Here is a 26,454-nt window from a genome sequence, read left to right on the forward strand (position 1 = left end):
TTTTTTCTAAATGCACATAATGATAATGGCATAGTTGGAAAGCAACTCCCAATTTTCGAAGTACTTTTCCGTATATTTTTATATTAGCCAGAAAATACTGTATGCAAGCAAGGCCAAACTGTCATCTCCACTGGGCACCTGAGAGGGTTTCGCTTCACCGTGAGAAGAGGCTTCTCAGAGTCACCAGGTCTAGTGGGCTTGGAAGCTGACACTAAAACCCACATTTGTTGAGGTCTACTTTAGTCCTTTCCCCCCTGCTCCAGACTGCAGCAGGTCTGGCTTTTCCTTTCTCATTGTCTTTCTCCTAACTTGAATCATTCTCTCTTACTTCATTCTTACTTACTTCTCTTACTTGCCTTTTTTTCTGGCATCTTTCTCCCTTATTTCCATTTTTCTCCCTATAGCCACTCTTTAATTAGTCAATTTATCACCTTCTTCCAGAAGCTTTTGTCTTAAATATCTGATTTTGTTTTATTGTTATTCTCAATCTTTCCTGTTTGTCATTGTTGTTGTGTGTGTGCATTTCTTTTCTTTCCCCTTGTGGCATTACTAAATGATTCTAGACTGGGGTGATCTTAAATGACAGCCTATTTAGTTTGCTAGCCATGCTCTTAACAAGTATTTTAATCTTTTTTCCAAAATTTAAATCAAGTTCCTCGTCTGAAAGATAGACGACTATATTCCATCAGAGACACCATCATCTTTTCCTTGGATTGCTGTAATTACTTCTTAACATGTCTCTATCTTTGTCCTTGTCCTCCAGAGAGATTTTATTAAACTATAAGTCAAATCCTGTTAGTCCACAGCTTGCAACCCTTCAATGGCTTACCATCTCACTCACTATTAAAGCCAAAGTCACCACCATGATTTACAAAGGGTTACATGATATAGTCTCACATTATCTTCAGTAACCTCCTCTCTTACCCTCTCTTTTTGCTCACTCTCCCCTGTCACACCACTTCTGTAATCCTCTCACGTACAATGTATATTCCTATTTTAGGTTAGGTCCTTTGAAATTGCTTTTAATTAATATATTCTGGTTCTCTGCTCCTCTCGTGTGACAGACAGCTGCGTCCTTCTGTGCAGTACCAGCCACGATACTGAGGTAGGATGGTGAAGGTCAGAGTGAATGGATTTGGCCATATTGAGTACCTGGTCACCAGGGCTGTTTTTAACCCTGGCAAAGTGGATATTATCAACATCAATGACCCCTTCATTGACCTCAGCTACGTGATCTACATGTTCCAGTATGATTCCACCCATGGCAAGTTCAAAGGCACAGTCAAGGCTGAGAATGAGAAGCTTGTCATCAATGGAAAGCCCATCATCATTTTTCTAGGATCAAAATCCCACCAACATCAAATGGGGCAATGCTGGTACTCAATTTGTTGTGGAGACCACTGGTATCTTCATTACCTTGGAGAAGGTTGGGGCTCACTTGAAGGGTAGAGCCTAGTGGGTCTTTGTTTCTGCGCTTTCTGTGGATGCTCCCATGTTTGTGATGGGTATGAACCAAGAGAAGTATGACAATTCCCTCAAGATTATCAGTAATACCTCTTGCATCACCAATTGCTTGGCCCGCCTGACCTAGGTCATCCATGCCAACTTTCGCATCATGGAAGAACTCATGACCATAGTCCATGCCATCACTGCCACCCAGAAGACTGTGGTTGGCCCCTCAGGGAAGCTGTGGCATGTTGGCCGAGGAGCTGCCCAGAACATCATCCCTGCTTCTATCAGCATTGCCAAGTCTATAGGCAAGGTCATCCCTGAGCTGAATGGGAAGCTTACTGACATGGCCTTCCATGTCCTACCCCTGACATGTCAGTTGTGGATCTGATCTGCCACCTGGAGAAAGCTGCAAAATATGATGACATCAAGAAAGTGGTGAAACAGGTATCAGAGGGTCCCCTCAAGGGCACCCTGGGCTATACTGAAGACCAGATTGCTTCCTGTGACTCTAACAGTGATACACACTCCTCCACCTTCAATGCTAGTCTGGCATTGCTCTCAATAACTACTTTGTCAAGCTCATTTTCGGGTATGACAATGAATTTGGCTACAGCAACAAGGAGGTGGACTTTATGATCCACATGGCCTCCAAGCTGTAAGAAACCCTAGACCACCAGCCCCAGTGAGAGGAAGAGGCCCTCAGCTCCTGGGGAATCCTTGCTCCAAATCTATCCCCCAACACACTGAGAATCTCCCGACCTCCTGTTTCCATCCCAGACTCACTGAAGAAGGGGAGGAGCTTAGGGACTCCTACCTTGTCATGAACCATCAATAAAGTTCACTGTACCCAGACAAAAAAATAATAATAATTAATACATCCTATGCTCTTCCAAAGAGGTTTACATGCCTTATCTTCTGTCTTCATCACCTTCTTCTTATATCTGCTCAAATATCAACTTCTTGGTCTGGCTTTTCTCAATCTTCTTCATTTCACAAGTGTTACCCTTCTTCGGAGCACCCTGATCCTTTTTACTTGGTTTCTTTTCTTTCCTTCTTTAAATATATTACCATCTCTAGTATTAAATAATTTGTGTATAATATTTTTTAAGTTTCTGTTTATTTCTTGCCCATCTCCTCCCCACCACTCCCAGAATGCAAGCTTCAGGGGAAAGGTGTTATTGATCTAGTTCACTGGAGTATGTCTAGTGTCTAAATTACTGTATAGTACAAGATGACACTCATTGGGGAGTGAACCAATGAATACATTTATCCCTTATATGTAACTGGCACTGTGGCTCAAACAACAACCAAAAATATTTCTTGTCCCTGGTTCTTATGCCTTAGTTAGTTGGAAGAAACTTAACCTACTCTACCTGGCTTTTTTGTGTGTGATTAAGGAAAGGGTGGGGATGACTGTCAGATTCTGGTTGCTGAAGATTTGAAGGCCAGTCATTTCCCTTCTGAAAGCTATTCACCTCAAACAATCACAATTATTGATTATAACTTTATAGATCACAAAAGTATGAAGCACAACTGGGTTTCTTAAGTGTGCCAAGCTCGAAAAGGGGAAGCTACCAATAACTAAGACAGATTCTATAGGAATCAGCATTCTACACTTTATCCATTTTCTCTTTGCCTTTGGAATCATAGGTCTCTTTCCTCTGCTCCCCACCATGTAACCGCCTCATTGCCTCCACTTGTCTCCTCTAGTAGGCTAGCTTTCCCATCTAGCTAATCATTGTATGTATCCTCAATGTCTCCAAAATTTCATGGTCTCACGAATTCAAAATTTATCATTGACTGACTGACTTTCAGTGTCTCTTTTTCTTAGGACAAATTATCATATGACTGAATCTGATATGCCCTAGAATCAGGGGTTCATTCCTGGTACATACTGTCATACAAAGATGGGGACACAGGGTGCTTTGGGCTAACTAGCCCAGGACACATTGAGAGTAGCAAATACTTGCTCAAGAACTGTTTTCTGTTTTTGGGTCCAGTACGTGTGAGGCACCCTCGTGTGCACTGGAGATATAACAGTAAGTAGAACATCTAAACACTTACAGTCATGGATATTTCATTCCAATGGAAGAAGACAGAAAAATGAATAAACAATTATCCAGAGAGAGTGAAGCTTGGAAATGCTATGAAAGTAGTTGAAAAACTGGACCAAATATCATCTAATACTTGACTCAGATCTAAGATTGTGTATGTAAGAAGCTAAGAGTCCCTCTATGGAGTAATAAATATGAACAGATAAGCACTGTGGGAGTAGAGAGAGAGGGAGAGCTAATCCTGGCTTCAATGGTCAAGGACAGTTAGATTTTAAAAGTAGGAGGCAAGTTTCAGAAAGTCTGATAAAACTGAGATTCTTATCAAATTATTTCTCATATGTGAATTTCCCTTACTTAGCCACCAGCATTTTCTTTACATTGGCTTATAATTACCTTTGCAAATGGCGGTGGATTTGAACAGAAAGTTACATAGTCAAGAATATGCAAGATGTATTTGATGAAGAAAATGGGTTCATTGTCTGAGTAAATGGAGATGATGTTGGTAAAAAGCATTAGCGTTAGAAAACATTTTCACAGACAATATCTGATTTGAAGGTCAGTGGATGCGATTATAAATTTTAATCAATGACAGATACTTAAAGGAGTCTGAGCAGGGAAATGGCGTCTTTATGCTAATGTGTGTCTAAACCTCCACTTTTACACAAGCTCCACCCTATACCTTCAATGTCCCTTGTCTGTACTACTTGGTTTCATAGTCCTCAGCATAAAATCTTTTACCAGAGGTTGAAAGTAAGTACCTAACTTTCCAAAGCTTGAATTGAACCCCCAGTTCTGATTTCCACTTGTTCTCTGATGATTTCCTCAAAAACCTTCTTTCCTCTCTTCGCTCTACTTTTCCTAATCTGAGCTTTCTTTTCTTGTATTTCAGTTCCCATTCCATTCACAAAACCTTACCTGATCATCATAATCCTTATACATCATAAAAAGCATATGTGATTTGAGAGACAAAATTCAGCTTATATTTTATGTTTCCATTATTTTGTAATAGTTCGATATATTTTATTTATTGTTATCTCTCAGATTTGGCTCTAGTTAGCTCCACAGGTACATACAATAATTGATACTGCTTAACACTTTTATTTTTACAACTGAATAGAGAGTAAGTACTCTAAAATAAATATTTGCCTAATTTATGAGAAAAATACACTTACAAGACAAAAATTTGACTTATGAAAATTTTTACCCCAGGAAAGCTTTAAAAAGCTAGTTTTATTAGCACAGGTAAGATATTTTTTCTTACTGTGAAAATACAACAGTGTAATGATTTTATAAGCAAGATACATTTGTACTAATGGTTTTAACATAGATACTAGGTTCTTAAGAAACCAAATGAAAAAAGAAGGTTGTTGGACCATGAACAAGGCATTTGAGTCACCCGGGGGCGGGGGGGTAATAAGTGTGCCCATCTCCTAGGGACTGAGAAAATTAGATCACGCTATTATGTGCAGCACTCAGTGCAGTGCTATCTCTATGGTGAAAACCCAGAAATTCAACAAGATATTTAGATGAAATGAAACCACCAAAAACTTAGACATTCTATCCACATACATAAATACTAAGATAATATTTTTCTATATAGACAAAATTCGATCTCCAATTTCTTCCTTGCACCCATCATTCTCTTTTACTCTTTTCAGATAGTAAAGAAGTTTTCTATATGTACAGCTCTAGGGAAAATAATACAAAAGGTATTTGAGGATATTCATATTTCGTTTGTTTTCTTCTTTTATTTGTATATAAAGTAAGCAGTGGACAGTGCAACTCATAACAAAGGCAACATACACACTTGATGTGACAGATAAATTTGTGTTAGAGATTGGTCAGTTATTCATACTACTTATGTCCCTTTCCTACTGGGCACAGAGATAGACAATATTTTCTTGACCCCTTTGTCGTGAAGTATGGCCATGTGACTGCTATGAACCACTTAGAAACCTGGCCCATAAAAATGTCCCTTGCAAATTTTTTATTCTGTCTCTATCTTATATCATCCAGCAGGCTAGATACCAAAGCCTGGGACAAACATGGAAGCCATGTATCGATGAAGACAAATCCCTCTGTACTGAGATCCTTGACTCTCTCCATGGTGACTCTCTCCTTTGTTTCTAGGCCTTCTTATTCCCCCATTCTGATTAAGCATGCAATGAATTAAAAATAACTTTCTATTTATCTTAAGTCACTGAGGTTTTTGAGTTTGTCACTGATATTAGTGTTCTCTTTTGTAATGGGATGTATGTATCTGAGTTTTTCCTAAAAGAGCCAAGCATTTAGAGTGTGCATGGAAAAAGCTCTAAGTACACAGAGGATGGTATTTGTAGCATGGGAAATTAATTATGTGAATAGAACTCAAATACCATTTGGTGAGTAAGACATAGTTTAGAATTTCAACCTGCAAAGTTAAGTTTATAAAAGGATGAGAGTAAAATTACAGAAACTTTGGGTGATTCTAGAGTATATAAAACCACTTATTAACTTCCTAGGGTGTAGTCTAAAGACACTGCAAGTTATTGCTAGATGCCTCATTTCCAGCACACTCCTAAACTGTAGAGGATCAATGGCTGGGAGGAAGTTGTAGGCTTATGGGTCCTACCTTGAGCAGCTGTCCTGGGCCTCACGCTATCGAGAGCACTGGGGATGGCCAAAAGCTTCCAATGTACTGACAGAGGTATGAAAGGAGAAGCATTGGCCAGAAATGGCCTTGCAGGAGGTGTGGGCAAAATGAAGAATTACTGGAATGGAAGGAGAGAAGTTGACTATTCTCTGCTGCAGTACTTAGAAAATAAAGGGAGATACACCCCTTTCCAGACAAAGGGAAGAGTAGACTCTTGCTGAGGTGTGGGGGAAAAGTGTTTGGTGTGTTTAAATTGAGCTATTTATGTGACCCCTTTTTCTATAATTTTCTTTTAATATGTTAAATAATTGGAATAACCAAATTATTATGCCCTTTTTATTTTAATATTTAGTTGAGGCAGTATGAGAGTATTTTATATACTATTTAAAAATTAGATATCACAGTGTTCTTTTGCATAGTGTGTTTTCACTTAACAGTTTATGGTGTACCTTTCACCTATTCACCTGAATGTCTATCATCACAAAAATGTAAACTAGAGTTATTTATTCATTTACTAAGTAAGCCACAGACTTGGGCACATTGACATGGGAATAGAATATCTCTAAATCAAGCCAATATTTGTGGAACAAAATCTCAATCCAAGTCCTAAACTTGCTAAACGTGAGCTGCTGCAGATTGCCGGAAGGAAGAGTTGATACAATGTTGGGTCCTTAGTCAAGGATACCTTTATCTTCCTTTAGTAATTCTTGGCAACTCTGAGTTAGTAGTTACTGGAAAACATTTCCAATGTAAGGCAGAGGTTTGTGTATAAAAATTAACTATAAATCAAACAGTCTTGGTAATAGTCTCTTGAACAATGGTTTATATATTTATAAGTAAACTGTATCTCTCAAATAATTGAGTTTTCTAATTCATTTAGAGGTAAATTTATATTATTTAAAAAATTTAAAAAGCTCTTTTGTTTGTTAAGTTATGAGAATATTTGAAAATATAATTACTTAGAAAGAGTCTACATTACATATAGGTCTCTCCCGGGGTAAAATAACCCCAAAATTGAGATCTCAAAGAGCAGAGATAAGCATTGTGAGGGATAAACTCACACAGAGGGATTAGTTTAAAGGGAGAGTTGGCTGACCAGAGTAACTGGAGAGACATGGAAGATACTTGTTAGAACTAAATATTGTGAGAGAAAGGAAAAGAATATGCCTGCCTAAATTTTGAAGATAATGAAGAAATTTCTCATGAAGGGAAAAATAAAAGGCAAAAAAGTTGAATTGTTATCAGAGAAAACACATTTATTGAGTTGGTGGTGTAGGGGAGGATGATTCCTGCTTCATACTGAAATACATAATATTTTTTATATTTCTAATAGAAATGTATATATGATGGCTTAAGATTACTTTCTTTATGAGTCTTATGTTGATTCTTCACTGTGACTTCCTAAATAGTAACAACAAGTTATCATTCTAAAAGTAGAAATGTTAATTTAAATATATATACTGAGTAGCCTTGTGCCTGGCATGGAGTCAGTAATAAATAAATGATGTTTCTCTCCTCTTTACTCTTAAACTAGATGGCATGTTTGTCATCCCAGATAAATACAACAACAGTGGTTTTATAATAGGCTAAATCAAAATTTAAATTCTACTTATTTTATGTGGTCAAGATATATATATATATAGAAAGACTTTTCTAAACAACACTCACCTTATCCAAATTGAAACCCACTGCATTCAAACTTGATGATAAAATGAAAAAGAACAGTTCATCCATAGTTTCAGTGAGTCACACTTTCTCATTGAAGAAGTTTCTATGTGGGAGTCCTTAAGCTTTTTGGAAAATTATATCTACCGCCTACCTTAAGATTTTAATAATAAAATGTACTAATTTCTTTTTTTAATATGCAGCAGATAGGTACAATTTTGGTAGAATTTTTCAAAGAAGTCTAAGGATCAGTTTAATCTGATATTAAGGGGTGGGGGTAAACTCTAAATTAGCTAGAATATATTTTAAATGATCGACTATCTGGCTACTAACAGAAGAACAACTAATTTTAACTCAAGGTCTATTTTACAAAACCAGAAATAGACCCCCATAGACTCTTCCAATCACTTCCTTAACCACTTTAAATTTCCATGGACATTAATAGCCATTGCCTGCATAAATAATGATTCTAGAAGGTATTTGTTTATGTATTTATATGCATACCCTCATTGTTTCCAAGTATCAGAAATTAAATATTTTTAGAGCTTAGAGCTTAATCAAAGGACAATGGGGTCAAACCAGATGTTAAGCAAAGGAGATAGATGCCTGAAACTTATTTTCGCTCTTTCCATAGATTAGAATATGTCCAGAGTAATTTGTGTAGGTATTCTTGGAGAAGTTTTGTTTTTAAATAAATAACAAAGGACAAAGAGGTGGATGAAAAGGCCTTGAAATACTTCATTTGTCTACAACTATTAGCTACACAATTGAATTAGAAGGTCCATTTTAAAAATTAATTGTATACCATATTAATAGTAACCAGGAAAATGTTGACTAAAATATTTTTTTTATTGTCCTTTTATCTTTAGTATGAATATTTTTCAAAATCTGGTTGCATTTTACCCATGCTTATTGTTTTGTTTGTAATCTTAGATCTATTCTGGATATTTTTAGATCATAAAAAAAGGAGAGAAATTTAAAGTGCTCGGCAGGCAGAGAGCTCACACAGCGACATCTTACTTCATCCACTTATTTACGTAATTTTTAAGTTAGGTTCCTGCTGTTCCCATTAGTGTTTCGACTTTAGAATTCCTGCCAACACATACAGACTATTGACAAGGAAATACAGAGCATTATTTTTTTAATTTACTTCTAATAACTGGATTCAATATAGAGGCTGGAAAAAAGTAAACTACAGGCAGAAACAGTGTCCAGTAGGGAAAATAAATGAGAGACAACTTTTTTTTTTTTTTTCAGTCTCTAGCTTTTTTTCATTATACAAGCCAAGAAACTTTAAGCATATCCTGGCTACATCTGGCAAATGTAGACCTGCTGGTCATAGCAGGAAGATACCAGGATAGAGTTTGTCTTTATATGTTCCTGGGAAATTCCCTAACTTGCTTTCATTATAGTAATAATGACGTTATTTATTTATTCCACAGGGGAGAGATTATTGAGTATTCTTTGCAAGGCATTGTATAGTTATTACTCTAAAAATTCCTTCATTGATTCCCAAAGTTAAACAAAAAGCATAGTAGAATGATAGTCTTTATCCCTTGATATTTAATATACTTATGGTTGTTTTCTATTATTTAATCCAAAATTAAAATGATAGCAAATTAAAAGGAAGGTCATTTGGGGAATATATACACAGCAAAGGGCATTTCTAATTTGCCAGTAGTTTGCGTTCTGTAGCTCAATTATTCGGAACTTGGAATATATAATTTGAAAAATGCAGTGGTGATATTTCACAAAAATATAGCTTTCCTTTCATAAATTGAAGTATATACTCAAAAGGGAATCTAATATAGGAAAAATGTCTCTGAAATGTTAACTTAGAAATATCTAATGTCATTCCAATGTGGACATAGGGCCTTGTTCTAATATAAACCTTTGTGAGGAGTTTTGGTGATGACATGGGGAATGGCGGTGACCTGTGGATTAGAACCAGAGCTGCCCGCATTTTAGGAATTGGAGGAGAAAACCCATGCCTGTTCTGTGGAGGAAGACGTAGCAGCACTGCCTGGTGACTTCCTCTTCTTCCCTTTCTCCTTTCTCTTTTATTTCTTAATGAAGATGTGTTAGTTTTGTATGGGTGTTGTAACAAATTATTACAAACTTAGTGTCTTGAAACAGCAACCATTTACTGACCTTGCGGTTCTGCAATTTGGAAGTCTAGGACAGAGTATCTGGGTTCTGGGCTGAGAGGGTCTCACGAGTCTGAAATCAATGGCCAGCTGGCTACACTACTACCTGGAGTTCCCAGTCCTCCTTCGGCTCATCCTTATCACGGGCAGAACTTAGTTCCTCGAGACTATAGGACTGAAGCCCTTGTTTCCTTGTTGGCTACTAGTCAGCACTGATCCCAATTTCTGAGACCACCCTGATTCTTTGTCATGCAGGCCTTTCATTACATGGCAGCGAGTAAATCCCTAAGGTCAAACCTCTCTCACCCTTCCAATCTCTCTGACCTCCGCAACCAGCCTGAGAAAATCTGAACTAGTCAAAGGTTCTCCTGACTGGGCTGTGCTCACCTGGGTAACATTCATCTCCTAAATTTAGCTCACTTGGGCCCTTAATTACATCTGTAAAATCCCTTACCAGCAGCAACTAGATTAGCGTTTGATTGACTAATCATGAATGAGAATCTTGGAGGCCTTCTTTAGAATCTTACTAACACAGAAGGATAGCGCCCCCCTGTGGGTAATAGTTGACTTATTTGCTGACCTTTTAATTGTCTCCTCTTCCCCCGCCTTTTTTTTTTTTTTACTTCCTATTCGGGGGAGGGAGTATATTTCTCTTGCCTCTAAAAATATACATCTTTTGAATATATCTTCCAAAGTTTTTTTTTTAAATAGAAAATATAAACAGAATGTGAAAAAATCAGTAAAAGTCTCACAAGAAAGGCTGTCATTGATATTAATTAGCAACTAAATAAAATTTTAAGTAAATATATCTTGATTCCAGTCTTTTTTGCTCCAGTTCAACTTTTCTTAGCGTCATCTTCCAAATTACCAGAGCTCTCACTTTTTTCTAGGAGTAACTCCTGGTTAGCCAGGATAACTCAGGTTTAGAGAACATTGTCTCTCATGTCATTTTTCATTTTGTATTTTTTTTTTTTAACATCTGTTATTCAGTAGAATATATTCATCGAAGGGCTGGGCTGAAATCTCTAATTTTTTTTCACAATTTTTCTAATTTTTTCTTTACTTTTTCAGGGTTTCTTCCGAAAGGGAATGTGAAAGAAAGAACACAACATCAGTCATTGGAGCGGGTTGGCAGCTAAACAGATTTTGTTAACTCCTCTATCTCTATCTTTCTCCCTTGCACTTTCATTTACAACCCCTTCCTCTTTTTTCTCTTACTAAAACTGAGGATTAGAACAAGAAGAAAAGGCAGAGTTTATAAAGCGACAGTACCCAGCAATGATCACATAGACAGGAATCCATTTTGTGTTGAGGGTAGACTGGGCTAATTTTATTGACTTTTTTGGTCCCCAGCTTGCCCGTCCTCACTTTGGAGACTTCTTTTTGGAAGCTATTTATTAATAATGGTATTTGTTTAAATAACCTTTGTATTCAAGGTACTTCACCCCAACGACACACCCACTGAAACCAACACAATCTCTTTCAACACGTTTTATCTCTTGCACACACACCTAGCATGACTTCAGGAAAGCGAAATGAGTTCCTGCAATCAGCACAAACACTCAAGCCAAATGCAACACAGCCAACAGTATTCGTTTAAAAAGGAAACTATAATAGTTTAGAAATTTGAAAATGTCTACATATTATTAATCTCTACACTCATCATTTTTTCAATATTTTTGTTTTTGAAAACCCTTTACTTTCCTTCTTGCTCTCGTAAATCAAAAACTGAAAAAGCTCTTAATTCCGGTATTTGAGCAGTTCAAATAAAGAAGCTTTTCTCCAGCTCCTTGGACTAGAAAATGATAGAAGTTGGAGGGAAAATAGTCCTCTCTGAAGGAAAAAAAAAAAAAAAGAAGGAAGTGTGTGAGCAGTGTGTGCTGTTTTGAGTGGCTGCAATCTGCATAAAACCTGTGTCAGGCCTTCTGCATTTCTAACCCTCAAGAACTCAGTATTGAAAAGAGTTTGGGGAAAAACTTGAAGTTAGCTTTGTAATGGGGTTGTCTCAGAATACTGTCACTGTGATGGCCCCTGTTTCTGCTTCTTTTGCTAGCAAATCCTTCTGAATTTTTGCTTTGATTTTTTAACACTTTTAAAATCAAATGAGGGCAAACACACACACACACACATACACACACACACACATACACTAGCACACACTAGCACACAGACACAGTTCTCCAGAGATCTGCGCTTTTACTTCAGAGGCTAATTTTTATTGCATGGTGGATTAACTCTGGAAAAGAATTAGGTAAGGAGCTCCCACTGGTGGTGGAGGAAACTTCACCATGCCTGCGAAATGCCTGTCTGCATTAGTACCCTGAGAATGGATCTCTGAGTCACAGATAAAAAGTGTGCCAGTATTAGTCTTTCGCCATGTGATGAAACAAGAAAAAATGCAATTGTTCTTTTAGGTGGTTATGGGTATTAGTCACAGCTGAGGATACCCAGGAGGTGTAGGCTGTGCCGCCAGAGCTGTGTTGGCATTTCCCAGTCTGGATAGGCTCCATGTGCACTATTGTCAAGTAGCTTCAAGGCTTTTAAACTTTGAGGGATTCCAAAGTTACCAGCACAAACCCTGCTGTTCTCTTCGCTTAGAACAAAGTTTATTGCTTTTATTGCTAGTTTTATGTTTAACCAGAGAAAGCATGACTTTTCAAAGTTTAAGCTTCTCTAAACTGCTTCAGCAGAAGAACATGGTTTCTTTGCCTGCGCCAGAGCTAAATTTGACTATTGAATGGAGCCACATGAGTTGGTAGCATGTGTCACTGAAGCAGACTTCAGAGCCTCCTCTGTTATGAAGCCCTCCCTCTACATCATACCTTCCCACAAATAATATTTCAACAACCATGTTACATGTGACTATCTTTACCACAATCACCAAGAATGTGTTCATTTAAATTTGTCAACAAATTTGTAGTTTATGTTCCAAATGTAGTAGAAAAATCTAGGTTCTTCTTCAGCAAGTAAGATATTTTGATACACTTGTCCAAATAAACATTATTGAGAAGAGGAAAAGATGGGGCTGGTATAGACTGAAAGTAGTGGGAACAGTTGCAAAGAAAAGAGCCAAGGCCAATTAGGCCCCAAATGAAACTTTATATACGTTCAATTTACTGTTAAATCCAGATTCAGGCCATTTTGTAACCAGAGCTCATCATAAAATTTTGGTTGGAAATCCTCATGATCTGGGTTAGGTAAACCTCCTGGAATTTCAAAAAACTGAATGAGTAGAATCCTATCCTTTAGGTCCACCTTGACAGCTTATGATGACATCCACAATTAAATGTGCAAAATAGTTTTACTCTGTTGTTTCTAGACTCTAAAAGATATATGACTGCATAAGTAATGGATTAATTAAAGTATAGTTTTTAGACAAACTGCACTAACTCCTTAATGATGACTAGTAATTTGAGCTCTCATGTCTAATACCTGTTTTTGTAAACACAATGTCCATATCCTTAAATTACTAAGACACAAAAGAGAAATTCAGGAAGACAGAAAGGTCTATGAATATCATAGTTGGAAGAGATCTATTGGGAAGATTTAATTGGAATTTTTTTTCTTTCAAAGCATATTTCCTATTATTGCCTTGTATTTTAAAAGCACCAAACCATGGACTTGATGCTCTTTTTAACTGGGCTCATTTATTCATTGCTTAGTTCAAACTCCACGTGATAAATACAATGCGAAATGTATATATGCTCATACCTCATCGTGCACCACACACAATTGATAAGGTCATTCCAAAGAAGCCCCCACAGGACTGGATACTGGACTCTATAAAGAATCACAGGATGCAAGAGAAATAACTTCTTATTCTTTGAACCTTTGTGTATTTCACAAAGGGGAAAGTCTTGCAAAGGCGCCTACATCTTTTCCCTGGCGGGCTTGCTGCCAGTGGGTCAGCTGCCGGCACAGCTCTCCCCAAAGTTCTCTTTCTACCAGGTGAAATGTGACTGAAGTTTAAAGTATAGGGAAGGGGGTCACAGTGCAGGCCGTCTTTCTCAAGCAGCTGGCTTTGCTCGCAGCAGTGCCCTTTATTATCCCATGAAGTTGCATGTCAACAACTTCAATAAAAACTACTTATCATAATGGAGAGCCATAATTACAGGTGTCTTTTTGTAAAATGGCACATTTTCCAAAAAGTTCAGAATACACCAAAACTTAATTAAATACAAATCGAGATTCACGCACACACACATACACACACACTCACATACTCACATATCTTTGTGTATATATTATTTAAATAGCTGTCACAGAGAGAAGCTGTTTTTGTTTTGGCAAATCCGTGGCCAAATACTTAGAATTTGAAAAGAGTGATTCTAAAATTAAGGGTTTATGGGAGACAACAGAGATAGCTAAATTGAGTAGAAGTGAAGGCGTGCCAAAGAGAGAAGTGGAAAAAAAAAGTTAGACAATATGGCAGGAGACTGCAATCTACAGAGTTAAGTGCCCTGAATTAATGTCGTCACAGAGGAATAGTGGAATTTAAGAACAGTGAACTCTGATACATCGACAGTGACTCAGATTGAATGTTACACGCAAATAAGTTTATAATGAATGTTAAATTTCAAAATAGATCTAAAAGGACTTATTTGTTCTGCCTTTGAAGTGATGGAGAAAAAGAAACTACATTTCAGTTCTGGGCTGGGAGGAAAAATAGCTGGAAAGGAATTTGGAACCAGAGGTTACCTGACATATATCAATATCTGGAAGCTACAGAATTCTCAGGCATGGCAATGGCTTTTTACAAGAACTGGAGTAGTGATCGTTTGATTTAAATTTGTCTAAATCCCAAAGAACTAGAAAACAATTGGTGATATCTGCATGAGTAATGATTTACTAATAAAGACAGTAAAAGCAGAAACCAATTCATCATTTTGTTGATCATAAAATCATCCCTATCTCCCTTCAAAAAACACCTCATAACTATACATTGAATTGATGGAAGATGATATGCTCCTTCTCTCTTTTTCCATCTCTCATAGGAATGAGGTAGCTTCACATAGGACTTCTCCTTTACTTCCTGGTTGTGTAGCCCATTACAAGACATAATCTAAAACACTGTATTGACAGAATCAGCAGAGCAGATTATCAGGAGGTAACATTGTCTTCAGAACACATGAGAATTTGTTTTTCCCAACGATTTCAGGGAGACAGGGAAAGACTATGCAAAACTTTTTTATCTTTTACAGGAAATACAAATTGATTATTTTCCATGCAAATCCATGTTATACATGGTCAGACATATCAATAAAAAGGAAAAAAGTACTTAAGAAATTATGTGGCCCAACTTCCTCATTTCAAAGATGAGAAAGCAAAGACCTAGAATAGTCTACATAACTAGTTTGTACATGTTGGATAGTTTGACAAAATTGTTTAGTTAGACACGTGGCTTGCTTTACATTGGTTGTGATCTATTATTTTACTGCTTGATTTTTTTTTTTTTGGTAAAATACAATATAGTTATCCAACAGAAATTTATTTGCAATTGCAAATAAAGTCATCTATTTCACATTAATGTTGTATAGATGTTAATGTGAACAAAACTCCGTCTTTATATCCCTCCTGTTGTCTTTCTCTTCAAGTTTCCTTGCTGAGGACTATAACCTAACTAGTCTCAGCCAGCTCCAAAACCTAGTAGTTAATAATTAGCTGTGTCCTGTAAGCTTATACAAGGATTCCTGCCAGTAAACTGCCAGAATGGCATAGCAACCGAGATAAGTATCAAACTAAGTGTTAGCGTCAATTCTAAGCAATTACTGTAAGATCACCAGGAGGTATGGTGCCTGTCTCATACTGCATTCGTTGTCCCTTTGTCTTGTCAATCATTAGTAGTTCAGCAGAACTATAAAACATTACTGTAACAACTGTCTAGCAGTAGAGAATAACCTATGCAGACTGCTGGGTCATCTTTTCCGCTTCAACACAATCTTCCTAAAAGTAAATTCTTGTATGATAAATTCTGTTATATTCAATGAATTTGTCTGCTTTGTTTTTCATTCTTAAGACACCTTTGCAGTTTGGTGGTCACTGTACCTCCGTTCCACTCTCAGACAAATTCTTACTTGGAAAATAGATTCTGTTTTTCACAATAATGTAGAGAATATGCATTCATATGCACAGACCTACTCATACCACACATATATGCCACCTCCTCTGCACAAGTATCATTGTCTTAGAGTAATTTAGGAAGAACAACTTATAGAATATCTCAAACTTTCATGCTGTAGATGAATTGTGATAGATAAAATTTCAGGGACATACAAAATAAATGGAGAAAATATAAGTAAAAGCTTTGTGAAAGTGTATTCTAGAGTTTTAGACAATCAAATATAGATAACTCTTACTTATTTCCCATTGCAAAATTTTCTCTCTCCATTGATCTTGTTTTTGTTCACACCACCATAATTTTCACAAGAGCTAGTTTTTAAACCCTATGTCTGTCATTCATATTTCCCTTATTCTAACTTCCTATGTTCAATCATTTGTGAAATGCTGCTTATTTTTTTTTCCAAAAAAACACCACCACTATCTAAAACAAAAAGAAAAAACAAAACCAAACAAAACCCTCTTTATTTTTCTTAATGAAGTCCTTTTTCTTTAAATCTAGAATATCACAGTAGACTTTTCACTGATATCTCAAAATTCTTCCCCTCTTTGTTATTTTGTCTGTGGTATAGAGATCCTGTTATTTTATTCACTATTAATTCCTAGTCCATATACAGTGTCTGAAATGAGAGACAAATAACTATTTTGTAAGATGAATTTGTACACAGTTGCCTGGTTAATTCACCTAAATTTCCACAATATTATGTGCCACTTAAAAATCTTTCTTTGCTCCCCTTGTGGATATAATAAACTACTGACTTTCTAGAAAAAAATCTGGCATTATTACTGTCCCCTCTCCCATTCTGTCAATGTGGTTTCAACTTACGTTTGCTCTAACTTACTGATGCTCTTAGTCCTTTTTTTCCATACATATCTTTGCTGATGGCACCTTCGTGATTGAGGAATGCACCACCTATGCTTTATAGGTCTTGGCCAAGTTCTGGCAACACCACTCCCAGCAAAATATCCTCATGCACAGGCACCCACACTCCCTGCCTCGTGTTTCTCCCTCTCACAGTCTTCCTCCTCCATCTATCTTCTCCGTTATGGCACCTCTCCTTCCCATCACAGAAGGTGAGAACTTTTACTCATTTTATTTCTTCTGCTCAGCCCCAAGCCAACCATTCAAATACTAATGCTGCTATGTTATTTTTACTACCTTCACTTTCACTTCTTAAATTTTTACACCCATCCTTTCTAAATTTAGGGACTCATTGTGTGCTGCCTGAACTACCACAGTATCTTTAAGTTTTGCTCAAGCAGGGCATTTCTCCTCTCCACTGCTTGGCACCAGCTCGGCCCTGGGATACAATGACAGGAAAGAAAATCATGGCTCCGCCCATCAGAATTACAGTAGCATTCATCAGAGAAGACAGCCAAGCGTGCTAGTAGATTCATTCAAGGTCCATCCAACACCATCTTCTCTATCTTCTACCTTAACAGAGTCTTAATTTCCTTCAATCAGCATACTTTTAATGACAAAATGTGTCATTTCCTGCACTTAGATTGTAGCAGAGGATGTGTACTCACCATTTTATAGCTTAAATATATATTTGAGATTATAATGAATGCATTTTTAAAATTTTATTTATTTATTTAAATTTATTTATCTATTTTTATTATGGTGACATTAGTTAATACTTGGAGGCAAATGTATTATGATATAATGAAAAAGAGGGGGCTGAAAACGTCACCCACCTCAGGAAAAATTAAGTGACATTTTCCACCCAGAAAGGGTGTATACCTCATAAAAAGCTAATCATGGCTTATAGAAATTAGACAGTCCTTGCACTTTTTTAAAAAACCTGAAATCTGGTTAGCAAATAATTGTTAATATATTTCCTGCCATTTGGTTTTATTTTTTTCCTTCTTTAGTTCATCAAAACAAGATTTTTTTACACATTCAGAGAAAAGATGGACAATTATATATTTATCTTTGCTCTAAAATCTTCAGGAAAGGTATGGCCAGGAATCTGTATTAACTGACAGAATTATTTTTTAAAACACAAAAGAATAATGAAATGAGAGGAGGAATGCCATGATATTTTGATCTAAGAGTTCAGGTGCAGCTTTCTGCAACCTTAGATAAGCAGTTTAAATTGGAGAGTTATAGCATGCAGTCTACTCAAATACTTGCCAACACAAACAAACAAAAATTGTATTCCTTGATTCTGAACAGATACAGAGTTTGTACTCAACAAATATGTTGTGAACTGATGGAAGTTATTAAATATTACGTTCCATCTGAAGCTATTAAAAGACAGACAAGATACTTGTCACTGGTTCAGAAACAGAATGAGAAGGCGATAGAGAGACATTTATTTATAAAATGAAACACAAAGCAAGAGATTCCCAAATGGACAGGACTAAAACATAAATCAGTCAGTCTGCAAGGCTAAGAAGAAGAGGACAAGACTGGCCTTGCCAAAGCGGCAGAGAAGGCTCATCACTTTTACTGTATGTGGATTTATCATCTAGAAAGGGACAGGGAATGGAACCCTACCCCATCTCTATACCCTACCACATCTCTATACCTCTGATCTCATGAATGCGGCCACAGGAGCTCTGGAGGAGGGGGTGAGATAAAGTGACTTTTTCCAACACTGTTGGAACCCATTGCTATGCTCCTGTTTTTATATACCCCCACTTAGCTGATTCAGCATCAGATGACAAGGAAGAGAGGGGCAAAAGGAAGATAATAAAGCTCTACTTCGGTTTGGTCAGATGTTAGCTATGTGATCACATATCTGTTATAGAATCATAGCATTTTAAAATTAGTGGTATCTATGAGATGAATACTTTTCTCTGATGTCAACATTTTACAGGTAAGAGTTGGATACACAGAGAGGAGAAATGACAGAGCCTAGCTCACTCAACTAGAGTGTAGTGGAAACTAGACTGCCTTCCAGCTAAGTCAGTCAGATAGGATCCTGATTCATAACTGGCTCTGGGTTCCTGTTTCAGGAGCTGTGATTGTCACACATGTCAACTTATAGCATATGTAGAAAATGTAGCACAGCACATTTGAAAGTCCTAATCCAAGCGAAACAAGAATAAGAAGCAAAGACTGACTTGAGGAATCAAGATGATAGCACAAATAGAAATTAAAATGGTAAAAATGTGAGAAGTCAGTAGAAAACTCTTATGTACGCTGGAAGTAATAATACTTGTACTGCATGTGTCACCCAGTTAATATGTGAGAGCAAATCAAATCAGGCCACACTTAAGAAAATTTTCTGAAACTTAAAAATGTATGCAGGTGAAAACAATATTATTAGCTTTGACTCAATATGCAATAATTTTTGCATTCCCTTAAATATTTAAGTTGATAAAAATCTACATGTAGAATTATATTGCTATGTATAAAATTTTTACAGTTTATCATACTTTGTCTTTTTATTCAAGCTTGATATCTTTAAAAGAGAAAAGCCCTGAAGAAATTTATAATACATAGGAGTTTGATATCAGAAAATGCAAACATACGGCTTTATGTATTATATTATTTTTCTCTATTTCAGAAAATTTTTTTATCAACATTTCTCTAACAAAGCATTCTCTACATACAGTTTTCTCATGTAAAAACAGGTTGGTTCAGATATAATTACAATCAAACCTTTCTGTTTTTAATTTGTGTAATGGAGGCAGTATTTGGGAGCAATTAAAACTATATTCTAAGAAAAATATTTGTAAAAATTTTAGCAGAGAAGAAAGAGATTAATACCTGAAGTTAGATAAATAGAAAAGGAAGTTTGTTTTAATGAAATTATCTCAAACATTGGCATACACAAGTGTGCTGCTTATTGATACCTTAACCTACGACACCAGGCTCTTTAGCTGTTGTTTTTTAAAACAGAGGCTATTGGGATAAAGTGAGCACCTAATTTTTTTTTCTGTTTCTTTTTTCCTTTAGTAATGGTAGGAGTTAGCTCAGTATGGATTAACTGCTTAAAGAAAGTGAAACATTTAAGTGTAGTGTTCCAATTTTACTGTGAAATCTTTTGTCAGTTAAATAACTTCTACCATGGAACAAAAGAAGAAAATACATAGACAAATCTTCACACTGATTCAAAGTAAATTAAAATTTTTTCCTCAATATTTTATGAATAAATTCATGTGAAAGTAAAATTGCTATATAATGAGGAAGTACCGTCTGGAATGAAGATAAGGCCATCTTAATAGATTTGCCATTGGTTGCAAGAGTTGATATTTTCTCTGGTTGCAGCAGTTGGTAATACAGTGTGTTCCCAGAGAGAAGGGCAGAAACCTACACAGAATTATTTCATGTCATATGACAACTCTATCATATTCTCTTTTACTTTTCAATAAAAAAGAGTAGGCACTTTGGATATTATGTAAGCTATCCATTCTATTTGAAGATGCAAATGAATTGTCGCTATTTAAATAGCATAGCCTAATATTACTTGAGTCTTAAATTAATAATAATATAATTTCAAATTATTAAATAAACACCATGTGTCAGATGATATCCTATGAGTGTTGCATTAACCTTCTCATTTATTTTGCATAAAATATCTGAGAGTTAGGAAGTCTTATTATCTTTTCTATACAAATGAAGAAATCTAGGCTTAGAGAGGTTCATTAGCTGAAGAAAACAGAGCCAGAATTTTAACCCAGGCAGTCTAAATCTGAGTCCAACCTAACTCATTATTAGACACGGCAATGTAATTTATTTTTATTTTTCTGTTTCAAGTATAAATTGTTATTAATGAGGGGTGCATATACAGGACAACCTTAAGATTTGTAAAGTCTTCATTTAAAAATTTACTTAAATCCAAATGACTAAAAAAATAATGTTAAGAGTAGTGTAAGAGAAAAAAGTACAAAAGACACTTTTTTCTGGAGAAAATTCTATAATATGGATACTTTAAAATACATCTGTTTTAAGCAGGGTGGCTTGGTATTTCATTGAGTGGGTGATTTTTAAGTGATTATTTCAATTGATCAAAGCAGTTTTATAAATATTCCAGGTTCTTAATACCTAGACTCTGATTATATATACTGAAATATAAGCTATAAGTTACACAGGGCTGTTGTGTCTGGATGTACATATTGTGGACTGCTTAAGGGCTCTTGACTTACAGAACTAGCAGGGCTTAAATCCAATCATATGTTTGCTCACCAAGGCACTAAAACTCTACATTCACCCCAAAAAGTTAAGTTTCTTTGTGTACAAGAGCACTGGTTTGGCTGATAACCTCCTGAAGTTACAAATGAGCAAAACTAAGGCTGAGTGACAAAATGTAGAGATGGTAATGATATTCAAAAAACTCTCTAATTGGCCATTTGGTTGGTCAGTCAAGAAACAGATTTTAAGAACTCAGCCATAACACAATGCATGGATATGACCAGCACCAAAAAGATTAGGTCAGTAAATTTAGAATGAGTCAATTTGAAGCAAGGACATTCATACCATTAGAATCAGAAATTAATTTGAACAGAGCATTCCTAGAGTCCAGTCTTTATCTACCAAAAAGATGCATCATTGGAACAGCTTTCTTAGAAGTTAGTACCTGAAAGAAATTGGGTTTTAGTCATATATTGTCAAAGGTTCCTCATTAGGTTGATTGTCCAATGACTTTGGTTCAAGAAAGTTCGTCTTTCAATATGTAATATTTTCTGATCTATATCTACATTCGTATCTATATCTATATATAACATATAGGTTTTGTTTATTAATTTAACGGTCTTAAATATTACAATGTATTTATCAAGTTATCTTTGCTTCCTCAAATTGGATTTACAGGTTAAAAATAAAGTGCACTAAATAAACACATTTGGTGATTTTCTACACTTGATTCCCTTTTTATATTTTTGTTTAAATAAATACTTACCACTTCTACTCTATCTATAAGAAGGATGGATACAGAAGTTGCCACTAACAGGATAATAACAATTTTATCTCATTTTCTGTCTTAAATCAAATCAAGAAAAAACTATTATGCTGTAGTATGTAAGAGATAAAATTATTCAAATTCACCTTTCTAAATCATCTGTTTGAAAGAAGGGGTATGAGTAATTTTTAAATTAAATAATAATGGGTAGAGTCTAAGGGGATTTCAGTTTGGAAATGTACACAAAGTAAATGATTATTCATTGGTATTTTTTGTAGTGGCTTTTTACTGGTCTGGCAACTAAGATTTCTTCTTATTGTTAAAATCTCCAGATATTCTCATTGCGAAACATAAATTTCACCAAATAAGAGTATTTGCATGGAAAAGTAGAACAAGTTATCTTTTAAAAAGTAAAGTACATCATGTTTGTGCTTCAGTTTTAACAATTTTGGTATGCACATAATTTATGTATTTTCTATTATTATAAAATCAGCTTAGTTTCTCTAATAAAATTGGTACAATTTGGGTTTCCATAAGGAGGGGCATTGTTTTTCTCTAAGTTCTTCATGTTTCTTTTTCCTATAAAGAGAGAAATAACAGAGTTTTGGATATATATTTGCACTAATTATGGCTTATAGATTCAATTCCAGCTGTGGCCCTGCAGAATTTGGAACGATGTGTGATTTTGCTAGATTCTAATTGAAATTTCCATATCACTTCCTTGTAAAGTCAAGTGTCGACATACCTGGTTCTCTGTGAATGCTTTCATTAAATAAAAGAGGTAGACTCCAACTCAAATATTTCATGTGTCTTTTTATAACTAAAGAGTTGTATCATTTCATAAGCTTCAAAGAACAACTGTTTTTTTTACACTAACCTAAATATAAATATCAATAAAGCCTAGATTTCTTTGACTTAAATATACATATATATATATGTGTGTATATATATATGTATATATATATGTGTGTGTGTGTGTGTGTGTGTATTCTGGAATACATGTCTTGTTAACCTTTTCACAATTTAAGTATCATGTATTAAAAATTGTCAAATATAAAACTTCTAATACTCAATAAGAGCTTAAAAGTATGTTTTTTAAATATGTTAAATCCCTAATAATAACTAATATTGATGAGATCAGGGCTTGTTTAATATGTGGTTATATGTTTTAAGTAATTCTTCCTCAGGAGAATCTCCTAAGATGGTATCATTTTTTAATCATAATTTTTGTTCATTGGAAGTAGAAACTGAAGCACGGGTAAATGAAGGGATTCATCTAAAGTTACTTAAGTAGCTGATAATTGAACAGGATTTTGATCGCAAGCTGTGAGTGTGGAAAAGGAATCTTCATTTAATATATTTGGGCAGCCTCTCATAAGGCAGAAGTCTTCCAACAAAGTTCTAAGAACTCAAATCTTAATTCCTTGTGGTTTGGACAGCATGGATATAATAATAAAATGTAGACAAATTGTGCCAAATAGGTAAACATTGACTGCATGAAAACAGAGAAAACATGAATTATTTATCTATCAGCATTTAACATTTATTGAACAAATATGACTAGTGGAATTCCAGTTAAATTTTAGTATGGAGAGACAGAAAATAATCAATCCATGACAAATGCAATATAGAAAATAAGGGAAAGCAGTGATATAAGAGGGAGACATCTTAAAGGTGGGATCATCATAAGAAGGCAGTGATTAGGATAGAGAACTCTAATGTTTTGCCATCTGAATTTAGAACTGAGAAAGAACAGAGCACCAAGGTTATGAGTCAGGTACATACACTTGAAGAGCAGAGGGAAGGCAAGCAAGTTCGGAGCACGACATGTGAAAGCCTGTGTGATAGGGGTGAGGCTGCAGAAGAAATCTGGATCTGATCATCTGACCTTCGCAGGTTATGGCTAAGAGTAGAGGTAGGCCAGGAAGGAGCTCAATGGCTTTGATGTTTTTAATGACTACTCTAGTTGCTGGATATGGAAAGGGTAAGGTTAGGGTAAGAGCAAAGAAGAGCTAGGCTAGGAGCCAGTGTAGAGGGAGAGAAGCGGCCAAGTGAGCACATCTTGGGATACAGAATGCAATATCAAGATGGCACTTAACAGTTTCAAAGAACACTTACATCTTATACAGAGAGTGGTAGAGCCAGCAATCGAGACATAAGAAGAAATGTTTCGTTGCCTTTTTAAAGGTGCCAGACAACACACTGGCTAGGTCTGATTCAGTCCACACACTATCCAGATTTGAAAAGCAAACATTGCCAGCATTTATAGCAAAGGCTAGCTGGCTTTTGATTTATAATGGAGTGGAAGCATAATGAAGTAGGTGTGTTGCTGTTTCTTAATGCTCAAACTCTAGAATCAGAAAGTCAAGGCTCAGATAAAATGATGCATACATATTGACAGCTTTTACAACAGAGCACACTTTGTTTTTCTCTTTGTAAACAGCAAGTTCCTGGTTCAGTGGCCTTCTGAGCATATGAAAGAGATCAAGACTCTTAAGCTTCTCCCTAGGGAAAACTGTGGACAGGAATGTACTGCCTGCACTCTCCATGAGCAAAAAGGAACAAAATCAAAGTACGTTTTGCTAGCACATGAATTTGTCCTCCTCTATTAAATCCAAGCTGCTCTTAAAAAATTTTTCTCCATTGTCTCCTAGTTTTTTTTTTAGTTTCTGTCAATAAGTATTTTCAGTTTATTCTTTTTTTTTCTATTATAAACAAGGACATGGGCTAGGCTCTAGGTGTGGAAAAGATAAGTAATACCAATAATTCCCTCAAGGATGTTACAGAATTTTGTATGGCAGAGATATAAATATATAGAGAGAAATATAACCAAGCAAAGAATTTTATAAGAGAGGTGCTTACAAATCGCCATCAATATTCTAAACAAGATAAACTAAGCTGAAAAAATTTAGTTTTTTTAAAAGTCTTTGATAGCCTGGATTTCAAGAGATGCTTGGAGAACCTAAAGATCTAAGTAACAGAAGTACAAACCTTTCTCCTCTTGTATAATTCTTATGAAGTGGAAATTTGTCTTTAGGTTAATTATGTAAAGACATACAAATAAAGTAAAAATAACCCTTTGTCATATCTATGCCTAACTGCAAGTATCTTACCATATTTGCTCGTTCTCAACTTCAAACAGCACATTTAAGACACTCTAGGTAGATGTTATAATCATTCTCTTGCTGTTAAGCGCATGGTGTTTTGAACTTGCCCCAATTCACCAATGTCCCCTCCTTCCTTCTCAGATGCTACTCTATCCATTAACATCACTTCTATTTCCTCAGACATAATCTGTTTTCTTTTTCTTTTGTGCAGTCATGAATTTTAGTTCAAGTGTTACTTAAATTTGTAGTAAAATACAATTCTCATATTAGACTGCAAGTCATTGTTCCTTATATCCACCACAAAACCTATTATCATACTGTTCACAAAATCATTTATTAATAGATATCTGTTAAATCAAGTAATGTGAATACAGTGCTTAACTCAGCACCTGCCACAGGGAAAACCCTCAGTAAGCGATACCTGTTATTATTGAATGAATTGAAGTTTGGGTAGCTAAACCTGTTGTAGACAAATGCTTTCTTTCTATATTTAATAAAATGAGAATCCTTGCCTTGACCAGCAATGATCTACCAAAGAAAAATACAATAAATGAAAAGAACTTTTGCCTTCAAGATTTCTAGCAGGGACGAGGGAGTTGCAATTGCAAGGGAACTGCAAAGGAGAAAGTGAAAGTCCTGGCTAACAGCCTGGAGCTGGAGGGACAGATGAAAAAGCACTGCACAGTGCTTGGCACAAAAATAGTTGTAAGGAAACTTCTGTCAATTTGTTTTCCATACTTAGAAGAATTTAATTAAAATTCACGAATTCATTTTTGTTTGTTTGTTTGTTTTTTGAGTTGGAGAGACCACATATGTATTTGGGTATCATAGAAAGAAAGGGCTTTTGTTTTAAGCATAACATTGGGGCTGCAAGAATGCAGTTTTTGCTTAGAATATGGGTAGAACTGTCACAGGGCTAAAATAAGAGGAACAAAACTCAAGCAGCTAATGGATTATGCCTGGGACTAAAGTAAGTACCTTCACTATGCACACTTAATTTGGTCACTTGATTATTATAGGTATTACATTATAATTATGACATTATAATAGAAGTTGACTGAACTTCCTTAATGTTTACTTAAGTAACACAGTGTGAATAAATAATTGAGCAGATCCTAAAGGTCAGTCAGGTCTGTGTTCCCAAGGCAGTAGTAGTTGCTGTTTGCTGTTATAGGAAACCCCTAGTAGAGCTGATGTTCTTTGCTCATTTTCAGTGGGAAACATTTTGTTTCATTTTGTTTTTGAAGCAATGGTATAGTTGGCTGGATAATGTCCCTTCAAAAATATTCCTACCTAATTCTTAGAACCTGTGAATGTTACTTTATACAGCAAAAATGACTTTGCAGATATGATTGAGTTGAAGGTGTTGGTGTGGTGAGATTATCCTGGGTTATCTTTGGGTGCACCTTAAATGCAATCACAAGGTTC

General features: G+C 35.7%; 1 pseudogene; it reads left to right on the forward strand.

Moving 5' to 3' along the window:
- The first annotated feature begins 1,110 nt into the window (after window positions 1-1,110).
- Window positions 1,111-2,111, forward strand: LOC107499180 (annotated as a pseudogene).
- Window positions 2,112-26,454: the final 24,343 nt, after the last annotated feature.

The sequence above is a fragment of the Rousettus aegyptiacus genome, unplaced genomic scaffold (assembly GCF_014176215.1).
Source record: "Rousettus aegyptiacus isolate mRouAeg1 unplaced genomic scaffold, mRouAeg1.p scaffold_m13_p_11, whole genome shotgun sequence".
NCBI lineage: Eukaryota > Metazoa > Chordata > Mammalia > Chiroptera > Pteropodidae > Rousettus > Rousettus aegyptiacus.